This window comes from Dendrobates tinctorius, unplaced genomic scaffold, assembly GCF_039654945.1.
Source record: "Dendrobates tinctorius isolate UK_male_01 unplaced genomic scaffold, ASM3965494v1 ptg000009l, whole genome shotgun sequence".
Taxonomy (NCBI): Eukaryota; Metazoa; Chordata; class Amphibia; order Anura; family Dendrobatidae; genus Dendrobates; species Dendrobates tinctorius.
Genome location: NW_027361677.1, coordinates 19,066,566 through 19,084,717, shown reverse-complemented (window position 1 = coordinate 19,084,717; position 18,152 = coordinate 19,066,566). Strand labels below are relative to the sequence as shown.

The following is an 18,152-nucleotide window of genomic DNA, read 5'->3' as shown; positions in this document are numbered from 1 at the left end:
CATTATAAATCTGTGTAGTGTGTGGTGGAAATACTGCTGTAGGGGCTGCGGGACACTTCGACACTGGGAGTGTGGAGAGAGGACTGGGATCGTGGTGGGGAAGGAACAGTTAGAGGTGAAGGTGTGGAAAAAACTACAGAATGGGTGGACATGTGGGAAGCAGAAGAGGTGGTGGGTGGTGGAGTGGAGGGTTGGGCAGGGACTGTAGGAGCAGATGATGTTGATGGCAAGTTGTATGGGGAAGGAGTCTGGTACGGGGCAGGTTGCTGGAAGTGGGGAGATGTCTGGTACGGGGCAGGTTGCTGGAAGTGGGGAGATGTCTGGTACGGGGCAGGTTGCTGGAAGTGGGGAGATGTCTGGTACGGGGCAGGTTGCTGGAAGTGGGGAGATGTCTGGTACGGGGCAGGTTGCTGGAAGTGGGGAGATGTCTGGTGCTGTGGAGGTTGCTGGTGCTGTGGAGGTTGCTGGTATGTAATAGGAGGGGGAGGATGGAAAGTGGCTGGAGGGGGTGCAGGTGGAGGAACTACTGTGGTGGGGGGAGGAGGAGGAGGTTGGGAGGTAACTTGCTGGAGAGCAGCGTGGCATGAATGCATTACATGCATCTGCTGGGCAGGAGAGAGCGTTTCCATGCGCTCCACAACAGAACTGAAAAAGGTGTGGTTTGGCGAAGATCTTGCTTCTGAATGCATGGTTTGCAGAAGTGTCTTCACCTCCAGAATGCTGGAGTTGATCTGCTGATAGCCTGCGGAGATTTGCTCTGACAAGACTTTTAGACAGTTCTGGAAAGATGCATTCAGATGCAAGAACTCTGGCGCATAAGTCTTTTCCTGACCTCTCTGCCGCTGCCGCCCAGTACCCGCAGGTGTACTAGAGGTGGCAGGGGCAGAAGGGTGGGGTAAAGGGAAAGCGATCTCCTCACCAGCAGCTTCATGTAATGTAGGCGGCCACGATGCTCCTGTGCTGGTGGATGGGACAGATGGGTCGAATGTGTGGGAAGGTGCAGATGTACCGGGGCGGTCGAAGTGTCCCTCGGTGCCGGTCTCCTCAGGGATCGCCTCAGAAGGGTCCAATCGTGCCGGCTCCCGAGTGCTGCTCACCGTGCTGTGGAATAAAGAGAAAAAAAAACAATTAAAATACTGACATGGTATGGCCCTGGCTGAAAAATTTTTTTACATCTAACATTTTTTTTCACATGTGGTGTGTAATATTTACCTTCTGGTGACCATTGTTTCCCGGAGGAACGACAGGGCTTCTGCGTACTTGTACTTGCTCCTGCGTCCTCCAGATCCACTCGGGGCCCGCATCTCTTTATTGAACTCCTTCTTGAAACGATCTCTCACAGACCGCCACCGATTCACAATTCTGTTCCCTGAAACGAGAAAGGAGTGGTTAGTATACAACATCAGTGTTTCCCAAACTCCAGTCCTCATGGTCCCCAGGGGTCATGTTTTCAGGATTTCCATAGTAAATAGAAATCCTGAACACATGATCCGTGGGGACCACGAGGACTGGAGTTCGGGAAACACTGGTTTACATCAAGCAACCGGTACTGTATATACTTACGCTCTTTAATCTGGGCCCGAGCTTCGAGGTCCTCCCAGCGGCCCACAAGGAGCGAACAGATTTCCTCCCAGAGTCGTCGGGTAACGATCAGGTCAGCGTGGCGGCGGTCAGCCATATTCCAGAGCGGCTCCCTTTCTCTGACGAGATCGATGAGGCGGTCCACATCAATCCCTCCATCCTCACCGTCAGAGTCGGGAGCACGCTGTGAAGGCTGTTAAAGAAAAAGACAAAAATAACATAATTAGCCTCCACAAAAGAAATGAAATAAAAAGTGCAAAAAAACAAAGCAAAAATATTTATACTTACACGCTGGTGACCGCCGCGTTGCTGTCGCCGACGACCCTGGGAGGCACTGCGAGGACCTCTTGGCCAAGCACCAGATTGGGAAGACTACTGTGTGTGGTCTGCAGAACATTGTTTTCTATGTGTTGTGTGTAGTGTGATGTTGTGTTTCTGCGTTTGATGCAAAAAACTTACCAATTGTGAGCCCACTCCAGGTGTCTGTCCACCCCTTCCTTCTTCTTCTGGGAGCTCCTCTTCATCTTGTGATTCCTGTTTTGAAATAAAAGGCAATGAATAGACATATATTACAGAGAAGATGGATTTTGGAAATAAAAACTTACCGTCAAACGCTGACGATGCGAGGGAGGGCTCCCAGAAGATGATGTGCTGTCTTCCTGGTGGCCACACTCCATGCCTGTGGGTGGTGTTCCAGCTGCTGCCATTGCTGCTGCTGCATCTATTGGGCGGCTGTTGAATAAAGAGAAACAAAGGGCCAATGAATATCTTGATATTCAATAGCCCTAGTTTGGAGGAATGGGTTATTTGATAATTACCGTCTCTCTGCTGCTGGCCTCCCCTCCTCAGCATGTTCTATTTGCTGCTCCATTTGGGGTGGTGGTGGTGCGGATGGTGCTGCAGTGGTCTCCTGCCTTCTCCTGCTTCGCTTGGTTGCTTTCTTGGGTGGCATGTTGGGTGTGGCTGTGGGTCCCACTGTCTTGCTTTTATATATGTCTTGTGGGCAGAGCTACTGAGCATGCTCAGACCAAAAAACCGGATCCGGCCGCCGGATCCAGCGCATTGCGGCGCTCATAGGCTTTCATTGTGTGAAAAAGCCGGACGCGCCGGATCCGGCGTGTCCGGCTTTTTCGCCGGAGACAAAAAAACGTTAGTCACCGTTTTTTCCAGACGCCGGATCGCGACACATTGCCGGATCCGGCGAAAACCGGATGAAACGCATGGCCATCCGGCGCAAATGCAAGTCAATGGGGGGGGAAACCGGATCCGGCATTGCATTTCGCCGGATCCGGTTTCTGTCAAAAGCGCCGGATCGCGCCTGACGGCGAAAACCTGATGTGTGAAAGAGGCCTTGGGCATCCTTCATGAAGATTGTATGGTTTTGAGTGTTTTTTCTTATTTAAAAGAGACCAATGGGAGATGACATAAAAAAAAACTCCTATGCTTGGTGTGCAGGGTTTAAAAAGTCAAAATTCCTCAGTGTTTTTGTGCTTTTTAATTTTATATTGAAAACATCTCATCTCAGCTACTAAAACCTTCAGTAACTACATGACATAATGTGGTATGAAAAGCTTCATAAGGGTATCTTCACATGTGGCGAAATTGTGGATTTTCTCTGGGTTTACAGTGTATTACAATAGCAGGGGACCCTAGCCACGTGCTGCCTACAGGAACCTCCATAGGGCATGGAGGAATGCCTGCCTGTTGAGTGAATGTAGCTTTCCTTAGGATCACTTTTGATGGAGAAACCTAACCAGATTATTATACGGTCAATCTTCACACTGAAATTTTTTTAGCTCAGTTGGACTGTTTTATAGATTGGTTATTTATTTTCTCATTGAACTTTTGGTATAACTCAAATTGACTTCCGTTAGGTGTAATTTTTTTTTTTTTTTTAAATGTGGTTTCCTGTTTTGTAGCTTGCAGCAGTCCATGTTTTTCAATTTAATTGAGTTGTAAAGCAACCAGAAATATCCCAAAAAGTAATATTTTTAAGCAGTTTTCCAGTGCAAGCAGTGCAGCTTCCTGAAGGCTAATTGTGTATTGTACACACTTGTAAGAATTGGGTGGCCGGTTTGGGTCCGAGCAGTGTTTCTGTGACCACAAGTATGTGATTTACATGGAAATTAGCTTTTTATTCGCTTCTTTCAGTGCTGATAAACTTTAGTCGTGTGATGACTATTGGAGTTGACTCGTAGAGCTGAATCCTAATACTGTGTACATTACACGCTTAGTATTTGCCGTTCTACTCTACTTGCCAATGCTTTCTTCGGTGGAAAACGTTGTACACTGTGGTTATTCGGTGATTTTTCCTAAATGGTACACGGCCCAAAAATGGCTTTATGCCGCTGCTAACCCGTTGCTACCTAATGAAGGTGAATGAGACTGCATTGCGGCCCAGGGGGTGCCACGACAGGAAAGTTACAAAAAAATCCAATTAGTTGTAATTTTCAGCAAATCGTTTACCTGTTTTACTGCGATGTAGCAGCTGCACAGAGCGATGTTTGACTTTTCAGCCAAAGTCGCAGAGTAATCCAAGCCAAAAGTGACCACTCGCCTGTTTTCTAGTTGGCGTGCACACAGGCTTGCTATAATGTAGTAGTGCTTTGCACATAGTAACTTGTTGCCAAGCTTGCGTATGGCTTTGTGCTTGCTCACACTGAGTCATGACCATGTTCCAAGATTGTTTTCTGCTTCCTTTTACTAAATATACTTCCGATATTGATGCAGCAACGCAAAAAAGTCAGATATTTTCAAATGTTAAGACTAAATAGTGGTGGGAGGTGATCCTAGACTATTCGGATAAAATTGTAGGAGCAACCTGTGCCTCCATGTCTCAAAACTGTGATACTGTTGGCTTCTGCTGTTTTTTAATGGTAGTTAATGGTTTTAACTTTCCTGTATGCAAGATAGGCTTGTTTTTTTTTCTGCAGTAGCAATGGGCAAAGACGTCTTGGCTAGACGCTCCTCTTGCTCAAGTCTATTTTTCCTTAATGTTGTACAAATCAAGAGTACAGGATTACTTATGTCGTGCAGGTCATATAGGGTTTTCCTGGCTCATGTGTAAACACATGGCCACACAGGATTCCATGAGGTGTGCGAGCTTGCATAACAGATTGGATCAAGATAGTCCTTTTATGTGTGTGTACACAAATGAAGGCTGTGCCTGGGAAGAAAGGCAAAAGCGGATACCTCATTACTAGGCTGCTCCTCCTCCATAAACCACAACAGCAAAGCAAACCTGGTTTGGAAGAAAAGCCTCTTCATGATTGGACTCCTCCTATCGCCCACTATTCTTCCCTCTTTTTATTTTTTGTTGTCTTCGATAACCTGTTTTCTTATTTGAAAAAAAATATAAAGGGAAATCCCCCAAAAAACAGTGAGCATTTTGTTTGCTCTATAAAGTAAACACGCACACTTTTGTTTAACCTTGTAATATAAAAATTTAATTTAAACCTTGTAATGTCCATTTCTACTTTATTGGTGGGATTAGGTGTTGGAAGAAAACAGATTTGCAAGATGACTTAACAGCATTCAAATCAGCCCTCACCTTTGCTAAACAGCCCTACTTCACAACCTTCATATCTTCCTTATCCTATAACCCCAGTTATTCTGAATTTTTAACTGCCTCCTCCGACTTCCCTCAACTTTGCTGAGGACTTTGCCAAGCACTTCAAAAATAAGATTGACCATGCAAGACAAGTCTTTATTGTTCGATCACCACAACCCCTTTGTATACAAGACCAATGCTCTAACCATGTAACCTTCCTCTCCAACATCACTGAAAGAGAGCTTACTAGTCTTCTCTCCAAATCACACCTCAATACTTGTGAACTTGACCCCATCCCACTTGCTCCCCACCACATGTATCCCATCACTAACCCATCTCTTCAACCTGTGACTAACTTCTGGTACCTGCTCTTCTGCTTTCAAACATGCTATAATCTGGCCTTTCCTCAAAAAGCCATCACTCAACCAAACTGCTATGTCCAGCTATTGCCTCATATTGCTGCTCCCCTTCTCTTCCAAACTCCTTGAACAGCGTGTTCACACTGAACTTCACTCCCACCTCTCATCTAACTTGCTCTTTGACCACCTACAACCAGGCTTCTGTCCCTTTTATTCCACTAAAACTGTCCTGACCCATATTACTAATGACTTAATGCCAAAGCTAGCAGACAATTCTCCATACTCTTCCTTCTAGACCCGTCCTCTGCCTTCGACACAGTTGACACTGCCTCGTACTACACATCCTCTCTTCCTTTTGGCATCAAAGAACCTGCCCTATCCTGGATCTCCTCACACCTTTCCAAACGCACATTTAGTGTCTCCTCATCCCACGCTACCTCCTGATCCCACCCTTTCTTTGTTGGAGGTTCTCAAGCCTCTGTCCTAAAGCCCCCTACTTTTCTCCCTCTGTACCCATGGCCTAGAACAGCTCATAAAGTCCCATGGCTTCCAGTACTATATGCTGATTACACTCAGACTTGCCTCTCTGGCCCAGATGTCACTTCTCTGCTCTCTAGAATCCCAGAGTGTCTATCCGCTACATCCTCCTTCTCCTCTTGCTTCCTCAAGCTCATTGTGGACAAGTCGTAACTCATTATCTTTCCTCCATCTGCGTATTTTCCCTACCTGATCTATCACAATAAATGACATCACTCCTTCCCCTTTATTGGAAAGCCGCTGCCTCAGCGTAACCCTTGACTCTGCAATGTCCTTCAAACTCTTGCCACCTCGTGTCTCCTCCAGCTCAAAAATATTTCTAGAATCTGTCCTTTACTCAATCTGCTAAAATGCTTGTGCATACCCTAATCGTCTCCTGCCTTGACTACTGCAACATCCTCCTTTGTGGCATCCCTTCCAACAATTTCACACCTCTCTAGTCTGTCCTTAACTGTGCTTCCTGACTAATCCATCTCTCGTCGCTATTTATCTGCTTCTCCCCCTCCCTTCGTTGGCTCCCAATTCCTCAGCGTATCCAGTTCAAACTACTAACAATGACCTAGAAAGCCATCCTTACCCTTTCTCCTCCAAACTAATCTCCTGTTATCTTTGATCATGTAATCTCCAGTCTTCCCAAGACCTCATGCTCTCCTCCACACTTATTTGTTCCTCTTGTTCTTGACACAATCGCCTCCCAAGACTTCTCCCGAATATCCTTCTGGTATTCTGGGCCCCAACATGCCAGATTATCCCTACATTCGGAGCCTTCAGATGGAACCTGAAAACCCATCTCTTAAAGAAAGCATACAACCTGCAACGACCACTCTACCACGTCAACACCACCAGCTACTGCAACCCCCCAACCTACTGTCTTCTCCATCATCCTGTAGAATGTAAGCCCGCAAGGGCAGGGTCATCTCTCCCCTCTGTACCAATCTATCATTATTAGCTTGTTTACTGTAAGTGATATCTGTGTTTTGTATGTAGCCTCTTCTGATGTACAGCACCATGGAATCAATGGAGCTACATAAATAATTCACTGATGTCTTTTAGTGTGAGCGTCGGTTCACACGACCATATTTTTTTTTTTTCCTTTTACATGTCATCTGTATACAAGCCTTGCAGTGGCTATTAATCTTTTGCAAGACCATTTTAGTTTCCTATATAAAAAAGTGCAGTTTGTCTCCATAAGGAACCCAATTTTTTTTTCTTTGCTCCATACAGTTGAATGGGTGAGTTATACCAAATTTACTGAAAAAAAGTTGATTTTTGTTTTTTTACTTTATTTCTGTGTCACCCCTGCCCCCACCACACTCTAGTTTGAATACAGATCTCATGTTTGGACCTGTTACTTTCCTGACCCAAACTTGGCGGCCACGTATGTGTCTATATGAGAACGTGTTCTGTGACTGGCATATGAATTCCATTTTGGGTTTTAATCTCGATGCACATTTGATAGTCGTAAGATGGTTACTCCTTGGGTCATCCCTTATTGCTGTCAAGCTCCAACCTCTCCTTATCCCTTCCTCATGCATGCGGTGCCGTAGTGCGGACACATGGTGACTCCGACAAGCACCTTTTTTAGAAGGAATGTGTGAGGCATCGTGTATCTACATGCTCTGGAAAACAGATCCATATTATCTGTACATCCCCTTGTGAGACATCTCATTCACGTGTATTTATTTTTCAGCCTTATAGACACGTAATTCTAATATAAAACACGGGTGTAGTGTGCAAGCCAGTCTAATCAAAAAGTATTTTACGAGACTGGAAGGGTTGGGATAGTTGTGTTTTCAGCAGACATGTTGATAAAATGTACCATGGGTGTTGCTATGCAGGGCCTTTACTCGGTTGAGGTTGAGAGGCTCTGTAGTCTATTACTGGAGGCGTTCCTTGTGCTAATGACCAGGCGCCTATGCATGAGGCATAAAGGTGAGTTGTTTGCCTTATGTATCTCACATCTGAGTCATGTTTACTAGTGCCTGGCTAGCAGAGAAAACGTGTACAATTCTTGCCAGACTTCAGCAGAAGCCCAAAGCTATAGTGTCTGGAAGGTGTTTTTTTTTTTTTTTTTTTTTTTTTTTTTGTGCATTGACGCTGAAGCCGTCAGCATGTGCAATTCCACCAAACAACTTGTCTGTGGCTATTTAATAGTATGGGTTTCTTAAATGTAGTGAACTCTATAACTAGTAACATAGTTTTGAAGGCTGAAGGAAGACCTTATGTCCATCTAGTTCAGCCTCTTTTTAGTGCAGCTGTTATGCATTGTTGATCCTGGGGAAGGCAAAAAGCCCACAGAGTAGAAGCCAATTTTCTTCATAAGGAAAAAATATTCCTTCCCCCTAAGCTGGGTCAACCATCTACCTATAATATTCTGTTATTTGTAACCACCTATACTGTTACTCACAAGAAAAGCATCCATTCCTTTCTTAAATTCATTCAGTGAGTTGGCCATCACCACTTCCTCTGGAAGAGAATTCCAGAGTCTCACTGCTCTTACCGTGAAGAACCCTCTTCTATGCTGGTGCAGAAATTCTTTCCTCCAAACGAAGAGAATGCCCCCTTGTTCTTGTCACAGTCCTTGGTACTACAAACAGTTCATTGGAGAGATCTCTGTATTGCCCTCTGATATACTTGTACATATATATTAGGTCTCCCCTAAGTTTTCTCTTTTCTAGAGTTAATAGACCTAATTTTGATAGCCTTTCTGGGTATTGTAGTGAACCAACTCCATTTATCATTTTAGTCGCCCGCCGTTGAACCCTTTCAAGTTCAGTAATGTCTTTCTTGAGCACCGGCGTCCAAAATTGCACACAATACTCCAAGTGTGGTCTGACGAGTGATTTGTACAGAGGGAGAATTATGTATTCTTCTCGTGTCCACAGACCTCTTCTAATGCATCCCATGACCCTATTTGCTTTGGTGGCAGCTGCCTGACACTGGGCACTCCAATTTAGCTTATTGACTAAGATGCCTAAGGCTGAGTTCACACGTGGTGTTTTTTTCGCGTTTCCGCCGCGGTTTTAACCGCGCGTTTTTTCCGCGAAAACGCAAAAAATAAGCATCCCATGCATTCCTATGGGATTCCGCAATGCTGTGCTAATGCTGCGGTTTTTACCGCGGCGGAATCGCTTCGCGGTAAACGCAGCATGCTCATTAATTTGCGGAATCGCTGCGATCCCACACCCATAGGAATGCATTGTTCCACTTCCCGCATGTGGCTGTGCACACCATGCGGAAAGGAAGCAGAACAATTGCGGATGGTACCCACGGTCCGGAGGAGAGGAGACTGTCCTCCGGGCTTTGGGTACCATATTCCTGTAAAAAAATAGAATTTAAAATACAAAATATTGTTCTTACCTTCCGGTGTCCCGCGCAGCATTCCCGCCTCTCTCCACGCTCCTGGTCCCAGTAAGCCTTTGTGAAAATGCCCGCGATGGCGTCCGTTCTCGCGGGATTGCGAAGTCTCGCGGTCATTCGCGTGACATCACGATCCCGCGAGAACGGACGTCATCGTGGGCATTTTCGCAAAGGATTACTGGGAACGGATGCGCGGGACGTCGGAAGGTGAGAATAACACTATTTTTTTTTTTTACATTCTATCTTTTACTACTGATGCCGCATAGGCATTCCCGCGGAATGGAATTCCGGAATACTTGCGGTAATTTCCGCGAGAGTTCTGGTACGTGTGCACTTAGCCTTAGTCTTTTTCCATGTCTGATTTCCCCAGCAGTTTCCCATTTAGTAAGTAATTATAGCATCTGTTTCTCCTTTCCATGTGCATAACCTTACACTTATCTGTTAAACCTCACCAAGTCACAATGGAAGCTCTTTTCAGCAAAAAGTCGTGAATCACTTCATGAGTTGAAATGCGTCATGTCCAGATGTGCTAGGATGGCAAACATCCTGTTTATGATGCAGAGTAAAAAAAAAATTACTTTTCAGAAACTTGCCCAATTAAGTTTTGAACTATTCATGTCCCCCCCCCCCCCCCCCCCCCCCCCATGCTTTCTGAGTTAATCTTTGGTCAATGTTTTGTACGGACGCTTGCATATTTATAGGGGGTCACGCCATCAGCCGAATGAGAATTTAAGCTGTCTTTTGGAGTGGCCTCGTGGACCTGGCACCAGATTTTACAATGCAAACTTAATGTTTAACCCTCTCCCAAGTGGACAATTTTTACCTTTTGGCATTGCTGTCTGTGGGCTTTTTTGCAGGATGAATTCGATTTATGAGAATGTCCAAGGCACCATACCACTTTCTATGGAGACAGTACTGCACCTATGAGTTACCACTATTTGTAAGGATACAGGTGGTGCTCAACAAGAGAAGTTGTCCGTGTCGCAAGTATGAGAAATATGTGGCACTCACCGTTTCTTTGAAAGAATTCAGTCCTTTTATTTCAAAAGACAAATAAGCAGTGAGCGGCAGGCATGGGGTGCAGGGATATGTGTAAGGATGAGTTGATGTTTTGAATGGCATTATTCATTCTACTATACAATGTACTGAAAAAAGTGGAAAACAAAAAGATCAAAGGGAGCTCAATTTGCGGTGGAGACTTGGGGGTTAAATATGCAACTCCACTATTTGTTTTGAGTTTTGTTTTAATAGTTCATTGTGCTGTTTAAATGACTTGGAGATATAGTTGTCTATATCAGTATAATTACGATGATGCCAAACTTATTTAATGGGGTTGTCCTCTACCAGGACAACCCCTCGTTGATAAAATATTTGACGTCGAGAAAATACCTATACTCCTCCCGTGCGGACGTCATTCGTGCGGTGTTGTAATCGGCGCTGGCGTCGCTGTCCCTGTCTCCGGACAAATCAAACCTGAAGCGAAAGTCCGGGTTGCAGCTAATCTCGGACTTCCTCTTCCTACTCAACTCGGCAGGAGGTGGGAACAGTGACACCAGTGCTGACTGGGCCCAAGCGTCATGTGTCACTAAGCACGGGTGCCCCTGGAGGCTGAGTGCTGACGCCGAGGGAACGGTGAATATATAATTTTATGGGGGCTAAGCGAGGGCCCCCCCCTGTTGGTTAGCTGATACTTAAGTCTGCTATCACAGTTGACTGCAGACCTATCAATTTGGACTGGATAACCCCTCTAAGGTGAGCTGAGACTCTACCGTCTCTTCCACGAACAGTGCCCACACCTCATCGGGACATTTACCCCCCCCCCCCCCCCCTGTTAAATACTGCATTTTATACAGATTGCAGCATTTTAAAAGGCTGTGAGAAAGAAATGGTGCCCCCACGACTTTGTTGCAAGGGCCCGATCATTGCCACGATGTCCTCTGGGTTAGTTAGCTATGTCAAGCCTGTTAGACCATACTCAAGAGCATGGTCTGAGGGGATTCTGTCAGTACAGCACTGAAAGTTATAATGCATTAGAACACCTTACACCAGCAATCAAAGTAAAATAAAGTCCCATAGAAAAACTAAATGACAACTTAAAAAAAATTAATTGCATATTTTTTTTAAAAAACAAAAGATTAAGAAATAATATGCCAATAAATGCACATGTGAAAAAAATGCACATTTGGTATTGCAGCGTCCTAAATGACCCGACCTATGAAACTGTCACTAGGTGAGCCCTTTATTGAACTCCGTAAAAAAGCAATTCCTTTTCATTATACTGCCAAAGTTGAATTAAAAAACACAATAAAAAAGGTGAATGGAAATAAAAATGGTAGAACTGAAAATGCCATCTTGTCCAGCAAGAAACAAGCCACAATACAGCTTTGTCAATGGAGAAAAAAAATTATAGCTTTCTGAATCTAGCGATGCAAAAACTGTTCTTTTCTATAAAATAGGTTGCGTAAAAGCAGCAAAATACAAAAAAATTCTGTAAATGTGGTATTGATGTAATTGTACTGATCCAAAGAATAAAGCCCCCGTTACATACTGCGATATCGCTAGCAATATCGCTGAAAAGTCACCGATTTTGTGACGTAGCAGCGATATTGCTAGTGATATCGCTACATGTGATACTTACCTCGGGCTGGCTCCCCCGCTGCTCATCGTTGGTCGCGCGAGAAGGTCCTGGATCATTTCTCATCGGCCACTTCCTGCTGCGCTTCCTGTGGCGCCGACGAGCGAGGCGTGGACGCGGGCGGGAGGACGTCAGGATCGCTGCGTCTGACAGGTAAGTAGCGACCCCCGACCCCAACGATGTCGTTGGTGAGATCAGCCTGTGTGGCAGCTCACTAGCGACCACTTAGCGATGCACCAGCGATCCATATCGTTGTCTGGATCGCTGGTGCATCGCTATGTGTAACGGTACCCTAAAGCTGCCTTATCAGTTCTACCATGCAGTGAACGACCTAAGAAAACAAACAATTCTTTAAATTAAAGAACTGAAGTCTGAACTGAGAAAGTAAATGTACAGTGTAAGTGCATATTAACACATGACCATTACACAGAGAAAACAAAAAACACAAATATCCTAAAATAAACTGAAAATAATGCATAAAGATGATAATAAGGGTGTTTAGTAAACATAATTTTGATCAAAAGAATGTACAGGCCATCGCACCACGCCAAGGCAACCCTTGTGGGACAGTCCTAACTCTAGTATTTAAAACATGAATGTGAACAAGGATCGAGGGACTGAACCACTAGTAAAGGCATAGGCCAGACAGGATGGTTTTCCCTGCTCAGAAAGAGGGCGGTCACAACCATACATGCACAATGAAATGAATAACATTCTGTAAATTGCAGGATTTTGTTAATCCCCCCCCCCCCCAAAAAGAAATAAAATAAAAAATAATCAGAATGGACAATGATGGATAAATGTGCCAGATAGCGGTAGCAATAAAAACCTTAACGTGTCACACAAAAAATATAAATTGCAGCTTTCAAAATGTGGCAATGCAAAAACTTGTTTTTTTCCTTGAAAAAGTCTGTGTGACATCAGCCATACATTAAAAAAGATAAATCTGGTATTGCTGTGATTGGACCAACCCAAAGGATAGTCGTTCAATCCCTTAAACCGCACGAGGAACATTGTAAAAATAGATACTTCACCTGCTGTTTTGTTCATTCTGTGTCCGTAAGATCGCAGTAAGGCTTGGCTCGTGTTTATCCTGCGCTCCACGCTGAGCGCTTACACTGGAGTTTTTGTGTAAATTTGTGTAATGCATGATAGACAGAACCTCTGGCTGAAGATTCTTTATTATGAGGCAGTGTGTGGACTGTCCCCACTCAGTTCAGTCATGTCAATAGAAATATAGGGGGCTTCCACTTTACTGGTAGCACAAAGGCTCTGGAAAATCCAAGTTCCCCCCTCTCCCTTTTGAGCCCCACAGTATGCCTAATCAACATTTAGCGTTGACATTTTAGGTATTTGTGTAGCGATGAGAGCCAGCCTAATTTTGAGGTCCATGTTGCCAGAAGCATGTACTGGTCACTGCAATGATTTGCAGTTTTCACTCCAACATCCACTGTTTTGTTTCTGGAAAACACCGGGACTCAAAATCATCACTAGACCTGTACATAAATTTCCAGAGTAGTGTAACATCCAAAATACAATTTTCTTGAAAAGCAGAATTCTCCCCCCCCACCCCCCCCCCCCCCCACACACACACACACACACACACACACACACTTATTGGCTCTATACATGCAGTCTGCAAACTATTCTACGATAGCGCTTAGTCCCTTCCGAGTCCCACCGTGTAGCTAAACAGTAGTGTACAGACATATATGGGGTATTGCTGACACTGACAAATTATGTTGCTAGTTTTAATCTCTTTCCCCATGTGAAAATGTATTTCTTCACAGTCCAATGTTATAAACATCTGAGACACACCTGTAGTGTCAATATGATCACTGCACCCCCTAGATGAATTTATTGAGGTGTAGTTAGTGAAATGGGGTCACTTGGGGGGGGGGGGGGGGGGGGCTCTGCTGTTCTGGCACCTCAGGGGCTCTCATATTGGGTCATGGCACTCGCAAACAATAACAATCTGCACTACAATATGGCACTACTTCCCTTCTGAGCTTCGCACTGTGCCTTCAAAGTATTTCGTGATTACTTGTAGGGGGTATTGGCGCACTAAGAAGAAATTGAACCACAAACTGTGAGGTCTGTTTTTTCCTATTAGCCCTTATAAAAACTAAAGTTGGGACTAAAACCTTTTATTGGGAAAGCTTTTTATTTTCACTGCTCGATGGTATAAAATAATGTGAGGCATGTGCTGTTAATATGATCACTGCACCCATAGATGAATTCATTGAGGTGTAATTTGTAAAATTGGGTCACTAATGGGGCGGTTCTGCTGTTTCGGCACCTCAGGGGCTCTGCCAGTGTGACTTTAGACCCTCAAACTATGGCGCTTCTGATCTCTGCACTGCGTCTCAAAAGTAGTTTTCAACCACATCTGGGGTATTGGTATACTCACTGCTCAACATTATAAACTTCCATAAAGCAATTGGGGGTTCAAAGTGCTCACCACACTTCTAGATAAGTTTTCTTGAGGGGTGTAGCTTCCAAAATGGCATTATTTGATGGGGGGATTTCCACTGTTAAGGCACATCAGGGGCTCTGAAAATGCTACATGGTGTCTGCTATGGATTCCAGCCAATTTTTCACTTCTAAAGTTGAAGGGTGCTCCATCACTTTCAAGCCCTACCATGTTCCCACAAAGTAGTTTTCCACCATGTATGGGGGTATGTGTACTCTGGAGAAATTGCACAACAAAGTGTGTGGTCTATTTTCTCATCTTACTCTTTTGAAAATGCAAAATGGTGGCATTGTTGTGCTGCCAGTCCAAACTGTACGCATAAAGGCTGCAAGAAGATAGTTTTGGCTCTGCAGAATTGGGGGGTGAACAGTATTCTCCAGCTTCAGTGCAGTGCTTATAAGCCTTAAAGTGGTTGTCCTCTACATTATATAATGCCCCCCCCCCCCCCAGAATAAAACCTTGTAAAGAAGTATTTTTGTAAATGCCTCTTGTTGCGATCTGTACATGTGAGCGGCGCTATCGCTGAACGTTCACTTGGCATCACGTGAGCCCGGCTGCAGCCGCCGCTGATGTCGTGTCAAGTTCCAGGATCCCTTGCATCACCTGGGCGTGACCCGGTCACGTGCACCCCTCCTGATTGACTGAGCTGTGATGTGCGACAAAACTCTGCCTACAGCCCAGTTAATCAGGAGGTGTGCACGTGACTGGGTTATGTCTGGGTGATGCAAGGGATCCTGGAACTTGACCAGATAGCGGCTGCCTCAGCTGAGGTCACGTGATGCCGGGTGAGCGGTCAGCGATGGCGCCGCTCACAAGCAGAGAGGACAACAAGAGGTATTACAAGGTTTTAATCTGTACGCCAATACTATTTTAAACCAAAGAACCCTCCTTTCTTGAACAGAAGATTTTCAGTGATGAGTAACTTGCACTATTGCTATTTTAACCGTTTTTATCAAATATGAGAATATCCTATTAAGAGATGGCTGAACTGTATACGTTATTAATTCAATGCAAGTGTCCAGCTCGTGGCCATTTCCTTATGAGGCTGTAAGTTTAGGGTTTGTATTACAGTGGCAGTCAGAACACAGTGTGGCACATTGGTCATCTGATCCCTTAAAGGGAAACTTGTAACCATGTTTTCCCCTCTGTGTGAGAGCAGCATAATGTATGGGCAGAAACTGACGATAAAATGACCGTTTTCCCTGCTGCTGATCTAGCAGAGCTCGACTGCTTAGCTCTATAGCCCCACCCACACCACCGATCGGCAACCTTCTGCCTATGCAGAGTGTACACAGAAAACTACCAATCCGTGTTGGGGGTGGGGTTATACCGAGCTCGTGAATGGGACTACCTGACAACAGATATACTAGTCATCTAATGATCTCCCGTTGATGAAATGGGGATTTTATCAAAACTACAGTAAGTGGCACAACGCTGTATTCGGGTCTCTTTCTATGTTTTCCTGCTCTTGGATTACATGGCAAAATCCTTGTGATAGATTTTCCTCTAAGGCCCTCATATGCCTTAAATGAAAGTCGGCAAACCTCTGCAATTTCGGCATATCCAAGTGACCATCTTGTATGAGGACTTTACATGTAAAACCTAGCTGGGTGATGTAAAGCTGGTTGTCTCCCTATGGGTTGTGGTTTTTTTTTTTTTTATGTTTAATCACCTTGTATTTTGGTACTTTACGTCATTTCTATTTTTTTCCTGCCTGTGTCAAGGCCACTAACAATAATGCAGTGGGCTTTGCTGTGAAACTATTGTACCCTGGGGAATTGTTTGTAAATCCTCCTGTACTTGTGACATGAAGCAGAGAAGTGCTTTGAACGTTCTTCACAAGCCACGTCCTTGAGCATGTTCTGCTGCCACCCACTTATTTATTTTGTACAGATACTAGATATTTTTACATGTAAATCTTGCATGACTGCTGCTATAGCAACTGATGATCAGTGTTGGTGACTGCTAACGATGCATCACATATCCTTTGCTACAGACCTGTTAATGCCGCAGTCACAGCAGTGTAGGGTTTCTTTAGCAAGGTGGTTTGCTGGCTTAGGAGTGTATGGTAGAGACTGATAATACAGCGGCCATACTGTAGCACCGTGTGCAAATATTGTACCGTCTTATAATGAATCTGAGAAGAAATGATTGTGGCCTCCTGTATCACAGAGCTGTCCTTACCTAGGGATGAATAAGGCAGCCACAAAAGCAGCATAATGAGCATCTGGGTGTTGAGCACTGCCATGTCTGATCGCACGGCATTGCCATGTGCCTGTAAGCCTGTTATTCTATTGCTGTACTCCTTATAATTTGGCTATGACGTGCTTGGAGCCCATGTGGTTATGTTTTCGCGTTAGTGCATGAAAGGTTTGTATCGTACGATGTTAATGTTTCTCTCCCACGGTCGTGTTCTGCATGTTTCATCACATGTGATTTTACTAAGGCCCAAACTGTCTATAGTTGAACAACTGGGGAGGGGGGAAATGAAAAAAGATGGTAATATTGCTTTTAGGCTAAATGTCTCTGCCGTGGTGCTGTAGCTGCACCATGCGGTGACGCACTGGCTTTGGCATGTTTCTCGACGTCTAATGATATAAGCTGTGGTACTTGTGTCCGAGCATATATATAATGTTGAAAAATGTGTAAAGATGCTTATAATTTAGATGTGAAAAGTCTTATATAAAAGTTGACAACTTTATATTGCAATATTACAACAGTTTATAGGTCCCACCATACGTTGTATTGGGCCGCAGTCCTGATTGCAGCGCTAAGGCTACTTTCACATTTCCGTTTTGAAGCATCAGGCGCGATGCGGCGAAAAATGGGAAAACCGGATCTGGCGCCTGCTGCCACCGGATCCGGCTTTTTTCCCATAGACTTACATTATCACCGCATTGCGCCTGATGGCCATGCGGCGTCTCCGGCTTTAACCGGAAACAGCAAAAAATGCCTGTTCGGCGTCTGCAAAAAAACATTCCATGCAACGTTTTTTGACAGCGCCGGGCCGCTTTTTTGCAGAGCGCATGGGCAAAGACTCTTTCCCTCTCCCTCTCCTGCACCGTATCCGGCAAAAACAGATGATCTGGCGGGCTGCGGTTCCTACCGGATCAGGTTTGACAACTTTTTGCCGCAGCCCGCCGGATTTAAAATCCGGAAATGTGAAAGTAGACTAAGCCACTTCATTCATGGGAACCCAAATTGTGACTGGAGCAAAGGCGTTGTGCCGTCGTCGCACTGTAGTTAGTCACATTTGAGATGCAAATGCCACGTTGTCTTACCAGTGTACATCTAACAAATCCCATGTCTGTCTTATTTCAGAATCTTCCCACAAGCTTGGGCAAAACACTGGATTTTTATATGCGACTAGCTCATCGCGGCTTTCCACTATGGAGTCGGTAAATATTCTACTGCAATTTTTTTTTAACACCCTTTCTGATGCCACCCGCCGTACACTCTGGCTATAAAGCTTCAGTATGTGACTTGATGATATAAAAGAATATTGTGGACAGTGCTTTTTATGACTTTTTTTTTTTTTTTTTTTTACCCTTTAATTATCTGCTTTGCAGACTTTTAGATTTGAAGGGTTACTGCACTACATGCTTTTTATATTGCCTTTTATATACAGTTTACTAGCGTGTGTGCTTTACTGCTCAT

The 18,152-nt window shown here is 44.6% G+C and overlaps 1 protein-coding gene across 3 annotated transcripts in view; it reads left to right on the top strand.

Annotated features, from left to right (window-relative positions):
- Positions 1-18,152, top strand: part of ANKRD11 (ankyrin repeat domain containing 11) — a 200,830-nt gene that overhangs the window by 16,566 nt on the left and 166,112 nt on the right. For 2 of the 3 annotated variants that reach the window (XM_073583594.1, XM_073583604.1), the window contains exon 2: positions 17,817-17,893. The exons of the other annotated variant lie outside the window; for it this stretch is intronic. The gene's annotated coding sequence lies outside the window, so the exon portion shown is untranslated. The remainder of the gene's footprint in view (positions 1-17,816; positions 17,894-18,152) is intronic. 3 annotated transcript variants of the gene reach the window in all.